The sequence below is a fragment of the Heliangelus exortis genome, chromosome 26 (genome assembly GCF_036169615.1).
Source record: "Heliangelus exortis chromosome 26, bHelExo1.hap1, whole genome shotgun sequence".
Classification (NCBI taxonomy): Eukaryota; Metazoa; Chordata; class Aves; order Apodiformes; family Trochilidae; genus Heliangelus; species Heliangelus exortis.
Window position 1 is genome coordinate 4,905,943 of NC_092447.1, and position 9,995 is coordinate 4,915,937.

A 9,995-nucleotide genomic window follows, 5' to 3' on the forward strand; every position below is an offset into this window, starting at 1 on the left:
TCACCATCACCACCACCATTTTCTGCAGAGGGACAGGAAAGCTGGAGCCCAGAAGATGCCCTTCCCATAATAAAGACCCCGGAGGTGGCAAAGGGAAAGAAGGAATTATTTTAGGACTTGGAGGCTGCTGTCTGAGCTTCCCTTTCCCTGAGCTTGCCCAGGGCTTTGCTCCCATGCTGTGCAAGATGTCCCCAGCCATGGTGTCCCCCTCCTCCTTGAAAACAGATCCTGCAAGCCCTCAGTATCTCACTCTCCTACATTTCTGCTTCCTTTTTTTTTTTTAACTATTGGGTGAGCAAGCAGGAGGAGGCTCAGTGATTCTTTTTAATGTAAAATCTCAGCTAGGAACCCTTTATTAAAGCTGAGCTAAATACCCAGCAAACAGAATCTTGACTCAGGCAGCAGTTCACAGGAACTTGGCAGCAGCCTGCCTGCCTTTCAGAATCCTTGTCCTTTTTCTAGATGAAAGCCCTGCAGAAGGATTTGTTTTTCAGACAGAAGGCAAGCCAAGTTGGTGATTTCATCCCAAGGCAGGCTGTGTCAAGCTGGTCCTATTCAAACATGCAGGAAATCAACCTTGGAGCTGGTTCAGAACCCAGGATGGAGAAGAGGGGGTAGAGAGGGGGGCCCTGAGGAGGAGAAGATCTTGGGTTCTGGAACACTGCTCAGAAGAAGCAGGAAGGTACCTGCTGTCAGTGTGGTGCCACAGGGACCCCTCCTTCACCCTCTGAGCCTTTAGCTGGCCAGGTTTTGAGGAGCATTTCTTCTTTTCCAGCTCTTCCAAGAAGCTGTCCCATCCCTGTCCCCCTGGAGCCCTGCCAGGGCCACGTGTGGCATCGCCCCGAGGTCAGTGGCCACCACAGGCAACTGCAAAATTTCCCCTCATTTCAAGCGTGTTTTTCTTTCTTGTCTGATTAAATCAGTTGCTTTCTGAGCCTAATTGTGAATTACTGAGGAGGGAAGGGGAGAGAGCTCTGAACGTGGGAGAGGGAAGTGGAGGCTCTTGTGGAGTCGCCCTGTATTTGCTGTTACAATCATCTCCACTTGAACACTGGTAGAAAACCAGTGGCAGAAATCACTTGTGGGTCTGCCACAAAATACTTGAGGTCTTTGGACAGTCCTTTCCCAGGCAGCAAGGGAAGCAGAGTGGAGAAAAACTTGGCATCCTTCTACCTGCTGCATTTCTTGCCTGTTGGTGGGTGAAGATGTCACTCCGAGAAAATGAGCATGTGGGAAATCAGGGAGAGAAACCTCCCTGGGATGTATGGACAGCTCTTCATCCCTAAAGAGCAGCTGCAGGGGCTCCTGAGCAAGGCAAGCAGAGGAATTGGCTGCTGGAAAACCCTCAGATCTGCCCTTTTTGCACTTACTTGAAGTTCTTTAGAACTTGAAGTTCAAGGGCTCCAGTCCTTCCTCTCTAGCAATTGCTTTCAGGGATCCAAATTTTAGTGGTTTGGCTTTTTCTTAAATCAAGCACTTTCTGATGTGAATAATACCAACAAAATCTCTGCAGCTTGGTGTGGAGGATGGGGAAAAATGCAGACACCAAAAGCCAAGGCAGTTTCTCAACGTGGATGCTCATTAAATACTCTTTGACATCAGTGGCTGTGCTGGAATCTGCCCACGCAGGCTGGAGGCTGAGGAAACACAATTTGAACACATCTGATACTGTCAGACTTGGGGAGCATCTTGTGGTAATCAGGGGAATTCATTTCCTTATTTAGTCCAGCTGAGTTTTTCCCTGCTAAAAACCCCACATTTTTAACTCACACCAAAAATTCTTTTATTTAATTTTTTTTATGTGCGGGATCCTTTAAAATACCATTTCCCATATGGTTTTTCCCCAACAACTGAAGGGCTCTGGAGCCATATCAAGACCCTGTGTTCACATCATACCTATTGCAAAGCTGGAGAAGAAGTAAAAAAAAAAAAAAAAAAAAGAGAAACTTGAAGCTCAAAGCACAACCCAGACCCCAATTTCCTTCCCCCTTTCCTGTCCCTGCCACATCTTCTCCCTCATTTATCTCCTCTCCAAACAGAAAACCCACACAAGACCCCAGTGTTGGGATTAAAGACCCCAAGCTGCTTTTGACACTTTTCCCCCCAAATCCTGCCCCAAGCTCTCCCCAGCTGTTTGAGTGGTCTGCATGGAAAAAAAAAGGCTTTTTTTTTTAAAAATTTTTTTTTTTAATTTTTAACAGCTGCATCATGCAGATGATGTCCTGGGCCAGAAGTGGGGTTTCCCTCTCCTTTCTGCTGCTCTTGCCAAAGGCAGGGTGCTGCCTGTCTCCTCCAACCCAAAACTGAGTCCCCAGCAACCTTTGTCACCCCAGAAGCACAAAATACTTTAAAGAAGAGATGGTTTTAAGCCCCTGCCTTTTTTTTTTTTTTTCATTTTTTCTGTAACATGGTGAAAATATGAATGCAAAGCTCATTCTGCAGAGCTCACTAGGGGTCAGTTTTGAAATTCTCCTCATTTTCTTCACTGTTGAAAGCAGCAGGTTGCCAAACCAGGGGTTTGTGTGCTCACCCCAGATCTCTGTGCTCACTCCTGGAACCCCAATGCTTTTGGGGTTTTTGACTGAGCAGTGTCAGGGTTACTTTAACCTCTCTCTGGGCACGTTTGTTCCCTCCAAACCAACACAGCAGCTGCAGGCACTGACATCTGAAACAATCCTGGCTCCCTGTGTCCTACAGAATCCCTCTCCTGGTGGGATGCACCCACTGCCTTGCAATGCCCAGAGGTGCTCAAGGATCCTATGAGGAGAGGCTGAGGGAGCTGGGGGTGTTGAGGCTGGAGAAGAGGAGGCTCAGGGGAGACCTCATCACTCTCTACAACTCCCTGAAAGGAGGTTGGAGCCAGGGGGGGGGTTGGGCTGATATCAGTGGGACAAAAGGGCATGGACTAAAGAATTTTTTCCTAATATCCAACCTAAACCTCCCCTGGCAGAGCTTCAGCTCTGCCAGGGGAGGTTTAGGTTGGATATTAGGAAAGAATTCTTTGCAGAGAGGGTGCTCAGGCATTGGAATGGGCTGCCCAGGGAAGGGGTGGATTCTCCATCCCTGGAGATATTTCCAAAGAGCCTGGATGTGGCACTCAGTGCCATGGGCTGGGAACCACGGGGGGAGTGGAGCAAGGGTTGGACTTGATGAGCTCTGAGGTCCCTTCCAACCCAGCCAGTTCTAGGATTCTGTGCTGAGATAGGAAAACACAAACTCTGCAGTAGTTTTAGCACAGGGAAAAAGTGGAAATGGCCCAGAGGCAGGAGCTGGGCACCCTCAGTGTCACTGGGTCCCCTGGGAGCCAAGCCATGGGGCAGCTGGATTTGGCAGGAGGGGAGATGCTGGGTGGGTTTTGAGTGGGCATTGGTGGGGATGTCTGGAGTGGGGAGGAGGGGGGTTCAGGCCAGGAGTGGTTTGGGGCCAGCTGCAGCTGGCCTAACCCTAACCCTAACCCTAACCCTAACCCTAACCCTAACCCTAACCCTAACCCTAACCCTAACCCTAACCCTAACCCTAACCAGCTGCAGCTCGGCCCTAATTTTCCAGAAATGTTAAACCTGGGCACCTGGCTGAGTATAAATGGTGCTTCCCAAAGGAGGGGAGTCAGAAAGCTTCTTCAGCTCTTCCTGGGGAGCTGGGGACAAGGGGAGAGGCTCTGACTCAGAGAATTGTTTGCAGGAGCTGAATTTTGGAGATCTTGCCTGGGACCCCACTGCTTTGGCTCTAGGAGCCCCAGGTGTGCTGCCCTCAGGGTCCTGGGCTGGGCAACCTGCAGGAAAATAAAGGTTGCAAGTAAGTAAAGCTAAAGTATAAATGCTCTTTGGGTTGGGGGTTGGGGATAAAGGTGTGGGCAGTGACTGGAACTCTGTGGAATCAAACTCTGGGAAGTGGAGTGGGGGGGATGCTGATGGGAGAGGAGACAAGGGGATGTGTGGTTTGGTTTTGAAGAAAATCTTTATTAGAGAAAGCAAAAAAAAAAAAAAAAAAGCTTTAGCTGGGGAAGTTAAGAAACTTGTAAAAGGTTTTCCCTGCTCAATTTCCGCTTTTAGCCTGAGCAGCTCCTCCAGCCTTTCCTTGGGTGAGGAGGGAGCCAGAAGCCCCTTCCTCTCCTTGAAAGAGAAGCAGGTAAGAGTGGTTAACAAGTGGTTGTCTTGGAGCACTGAAGCTTTATTTGAGCATTTATTTTATTTTTATTTTGCAGCTGGCTGAACAGACTGAGGACAGCATCATCCCCAGCTGCCCAGAGTGCTGGAAAGACAGAGCCAAGATGAGGGCAGTGAAAGGGAAGGGGAAAAACTTCCTTTTCTGGGAGCTGTTTGTTTGAGGTGCTGCTTTATTCAATGCCTTTTGCTTGCTTCTCCATCAATGTTAGTGCTGGGATCTGAGGAGTTTTAATTTCATTCCTAATTTTATGCACTGTGCACAGATCATAAAGTGCAGCCATGTGGTTGCCCACTGGAGATGGGAGCTTCTTACCTGGTGTGTACAGTGAATAACAATGAGAAGGAAATTTGGAAACATTCCTGCTCTTGGAGATGGAGGAAACTGCCACGAAATGGTGGCTTTCCTTCAGCTCTGGCTTTTGGTACCCAACTTGCTCATTTTCCTGCCTGTCCCATTTTTTTTTTTTTTTTTTTTTTTTCCTCAGCACTTTGGCAGCCAAGTGCCCAGAGGTGGCTGCTGGGCATCCAGCCCTGTGGGATGGGGAATGGGGAAGATTGTGACCCAGAACTGTGAAATTTGGAAGCTCCTTGTGTGTGCCAGGAGGAGGTTTGGGGTTTGTGTGGGGTTTGTGTGGGGTTTGTATGGGTTTTGGGGTGTCTCTGGATGGGGTTATGTTCCTGAGTGAGGTTGGGGAGCCCTCTGGGGGATACAGAGGTCTCTGGGAGTTATTTTAGTTGCCTGGTACTCATTTCTGAGGGGTTGTCATGGTTACTGGGCTTGCCAAATGTCTTCTCTGGAGCTCCAGGCTTGCAGCAGGGTTCAGTGTTTCTCTCCTGGTGAGATCCCACTCTGAGCCAAGCAGCTGGAATTTGGCACCTGCCTCCTTCTTCCTGCTGGGGTGATGCTTCATCTCCCTCCAGAGCCTTCTGTGCTCCTGATGCATTTCCTTAGGAACTGGAGAGAAGGAAAGGAACTAAACCCAACCTCTGGATATCCCTGGGGATGCATCCCTAGGGAAGGTCTCAGCTTCCTGTGGGCTCAGGGGCTCTCTACAGAGAGTGCATCCTGTGGAAAACCTTTTAAAAGGGCAGCAAAGCTTTGTCCTTTCTCTCATTCTTATTTTCTGTGTTCAAACCACAGTCATGAAGTGACCTGAACCACAGAGGTCAGACTTTGCAAACCTTTTGGCTTGAATCTCTTTTTTTTTTTTTTTTTTTTTTTTAACTTTAATGCCAACTTTGAGTGAGAGGTGAACAGGTTAAGGGGTCTGTTTGGGTTGGTTGTCTTTGGGGTTGTTTTTGGGGGGGTTTTTTTGAGCTTTTTTTTTTTGAGGTTTTTTTTGGTTGGCATTGCTGTAGGGAATGAGCTGAGCTGGGGGGATGGAGGCAGGGAATGCTGTGGAAATTCTTGGAGTAGGAGGAAGATGAAGAGTCTCAAAGGAAACATGAGGTCATTTCCCTTTTAACATAGTACATTTTGGAGATACTTGAACAATTAATCAATATCCAAACCTGCAGCCCATTATGGGCCTTGGCAGTGGGTTATTTTATAGCCTAACAACTGGGAGGCTGCCTGTGCTAATAGGCTGAATCCCTGAGCTGTGATAACTCATTCCTCCCTCTCCCTTTTGGGATGAGGTCAATTCCATTTCCCACTTAGGGATGAAATTCTCCCAATTAAAATGATGAGGAGGCAAGGAATGCACTTTTGCTTTCTCTCTTTTAGGCTTTTCAAGTAACAATCAGGAGGAAAAATCTGGGAATCTCTCTGCTCAGGAGGCCAAGTGTTACAACACAGCTTTGGCTTTGGGTGCTGAGGCTGCTGCTGACCCCCTTGGTAGCCCAAGCTGGAACATCTGGGCCATCTCACCACAGAAAATCAGCCTGGACAGATGTGTTTGGTCCTGAAGCTGGGACCCTGCACAACTTGAGACTCTCCTGGGTGGTGCAGGGTGGAAATTGCCACCTTCGTTCTCCCTCCTGGGTGGCTTCAGAGCAGAGTGCTGGGTCCCCAGGTTATCTGGGCTCTTTGGATTAACTTACCTGTTTCAGGACCTCTTTCATTATAAAAAAAAAAACAACCCAAAACCAGATCATCCTCTTCAAGCTTCTGTCTGGAAGTTTTTTTGGAGTGGTGGGCAGGGAGCAGCTCCTCTTAGCTCACCTCTGGAGATGGAGAAGGAATCCCCCTGCTGCAGGCAGTGTCAAGGCACCACTCATTTCATATAAGCATTAATGGGACAATTTTTATCTTAATAAAGTGACTGCTGATGCCATTGAAGTCGTATTTGAGGTTTAACAGCTGCAGCAGCCTGCCTGAATTGTGTGTTTGTTAATCCCTCAATGAGGGTGTTCTGTTTCCCTGAGTGATGTTTATTTAACATGCAATAAGTGTCTTAGGGAATCTCTATTAAAGGCATATGTGGAAGCCTTAATTTGAAGCATTACAGAAGAGAGGGAGACTGCTCAATTCATAAAAATCCTGTTCAAACACTGGGAGCTCCAAACCCTGGCCAGTGCCAAAGCAAACTGTGTCCTCTGAGCTCTGTGCCAGATGTCTCGTGGGGTAGGCTCCAGGTCCAAAGAAAATAAGGTCTGAAGGGAACAATTTGGCCATTGAGTCTCCAATCCAGGCCGTGTAAAGGGGTTTCCTTTCCATTCAGGAAACACAAACCTCTTCTGGATGGATCCTGTTCAAAGCCTTTGCTGAACAATTCCTCCCAGTGATTCTCAGCAGCACCTCTGCCTGGGAGCAGAAAGGAGCTGGTGGGGAGGGTTGGGATTATCCTGAGCCTTTTCTCTTTCTGAGGAAGAAGAGGCAAGGAATTTTTCATAGAATCCTAGAACTGGCTGGGTTGGAAGGGACCTCAGAGCTCATCAAGTCCAACCCTTGCTCCACTCCCCCCGTGGTTCCCAGCCCATGGCACTGAGTGCCACATCCAGGCTCTTTTGAAATATCTCCAGGGATGGAGAATCCACCCCTTCCCTGGGCAGCCCATTCCAATGCCTGAGCACCCTCTCTGCAAAGAATTCTTTCCTAATATCCAACCTAAACCTCCCCTGGCAGAGCTTCAGCTCTGCCAGGGGAGGTTTAGGTTGGATATTAGGAAAAACTTCTTTAGTCCATGCCCTCTTGTCCCACTGATATCTGCCCAACCCCCCCTGGCTCCAACCTCCTTTCAGGGAGTTGTAGAGAGTGATGAGGTCTCCCCTGAGCCTCCTCTTCTCCAGGCTGAGGTGTGAGGTGAAGCCTTAGCAAAAGTGAGTTTAATTTGCTTGGTTGTCCTATGACTTCTGGTAACCTGCTGCTGTGGTTCCTCATGCTCTGGGCAGAATCCTCCAGGGTATTGGTTCACCAACCTTCAGGAGATGATGCCCCTGGAGGTCCTGACCTCACCCTGGGCCTGGCCTCTCATTTTTTTTCTAATAAGAAATTATTCAGCCCTCTAAATGGTATTTTACAGGGAGATCCATGTTCATTTTGCCCACCTATGGAGATCAGTGGATGTGAACCAGGTCTGACCTGTCCCCCTGGGGAGCTCAGGGAAGAGGTGGGAGCCTTCAGTGGAAATTTGGCAGAGTTGCTGCAGCCCCAGGATGCCCAGGGCTCTGCAGACATGAGCCAGGCTGCATCCCCAGCTCCTGAGGTCTGTGGCTCTCCAGTTCCCAAGTCAGGAGCTCTGATGCCAAGGTGTGTGCTCAGCTTTCCTTCCACCTCTCTGGGCACCCTTCCTGCTGGGTGAGGGATGCTGGGCAGCTGTGAAATGCAGTGATTGGAGAGGGAAGGATGCTTAAGGCTTGTGGGAGCCTCTTCTAGCCCTGTGCTGCCTCCTCGGGTGAGTAAAATCATCTCTCTGAAGTGTATTTGCTGGGGTGAAGCCTTCTGCATGAGGTCCTCTGCTGTGAGGGGGATGTCTTGGGTGCTTTCTCATTACCAAGGTGGCTCTGCAGGACATGGAGAGGCTGAGAGGACTGCTGGTAAAAGCTTTCCAGAGGGTGGGACCCTTGCTGAGCCACTCTCTGGGCCAAAGGCATTGCCACTCCTGGCTGGGAATCCCCCTTTCCTTGCTTGTCACCTCCTCAGGGTGGCCAAGCCAAGTGGGCACCATCAAAACTTGGGATGAATGTTCCAAGTGGCTTGAGCTCTAGGAAGAAAGAGAGGAGGGACTGAGTTCATCTCCTCCTTTTCCTGGATCCCTCTGTGTGTGGGGCTGGGGACAAGCTGGCTGCAGGGAGAAGGCTCTGTCCCTTCCTTGGAAGAAGAGATTGGTCTGAACCTTCCTCCTGGGAGCAGTCCTGGGCAGGCAGATGAAATTTTTCCTTTTCCCTCTCATCCCATGACTGTTAGGGAATATCCAGTTAGGGAATATCCAGTCCCTTGCATTGTCCAGAACAATTCCACTGCCCAGAGTGTGTTCTGGGGGCTGCAGGATGGCTCTTTCCTTCCTTGTACTTTTTAGCTGCTTCCTCCCCAGCTGCTGCCTCCAGCCCTCAGCATTTTCCTCCTGTTCTAGGAATGTCCTGGGCTGCTAAAAACCAACCCAGGGACATCTCTGCTGCTGCCCCAGCCCTGCTGCCCCTGGCTGAGTGGGATCCTGGCTGCCCAGATGCCAATTCTGTGCCAATTCCCCCTCCCATCACCTCTGCAGAGCAAAACCTGGAGATGGGAAAGAGCTGAGCTCATCCAACCTCTCCTTTTTCCTCTGTGGGGGAAGCTTTGTTCCCTACATGAGATTTTTCCTGTCCTGGCTCCAGTTTTCAGTGAGTCAAGCAGCAGGGCTTGCAGAGTTTCCCTTGGGAGCCTGGCTGATTTCTCCCCATCAGAGATGTTTTTCCTCCTCCTCCTCCACCTGATTTATTCCCCTCTGATTCCAGCCCTCCCTGTGCAAAACTCCAGTGGGTTGATGCTCAGCAAAAAATTTCAGTATTGGTTAATTTTATTTTTTTGGGGGGGTCACTTCAATACATGTCCTGAATAAAAAGGCTTTTGAAAGGAGAACTTTATGATTTTTCACTCATCTTGAAGACTGATGATTGGTGCAGGGAGCATGAGAGGTCCTCACAGGAGTTTAGATCCTGATCTGGGAGGAATTTTCCCCTGTAGAATATAAAGCACACTGGGAAGAGCTCCCCTGAAATATTGAATGAAATGGCAAACCAAACCTTTAACTTTTATTTTAATTCTAGGCTTTGCCTTGTGCCCAGCACGGAGTTTGAGGAGCTTAATTTTTAATTTTTTTCTCCAAGCTGAGGGTTTTCCCAGGGATGGCTTCCTTTGGCCAGGGCTGTGTCAGCAGCAGCTTTGGTTGTGATGCTGAAGTAATTCTTAAAATATCCTCTGCTAAATGGGTCGTGATGGGTTTGGAGCCATTTCCCAAGAAGGATGAGGGGCATCAGGACACAGGAGCCTGCACAAGAAGGGGAAATAAATGGGGAAAGAAATATTCCAAGTGTAGCTCTGCATGGGACAAACCTTGGAGGGAGCCCAAAGCTCCAACAGGGAGATGATCCCAGAATATTTAGGGTGGAAGTGGTGAAGGGGGGGTCTGTGGTAGGGAAAGAACTGAAAAAGGGAGCTTTGGTTTTGGTTCTTTTTTTTCTTGGGAAGCTGCTTCATGGTTTGTCTGAAATGAGCAGTTTTGTGGGGGGTATTTTGAGGGGGTCTTTTTGTGGTTTTGTTGGTTGGTTGGGTTTTTGTTTTTTTTTTTTGTTGGTTTGTTGGGTTTTGTATTTTTTTTTTTTTTTTGGTTGGTTTGTTGGAGGTTTTTTTTTGTCGGTTGGGTTTTGGTTTTTTTGGTTGGTTAGGGGTTTTTGTTTTTTTTTTTTTTC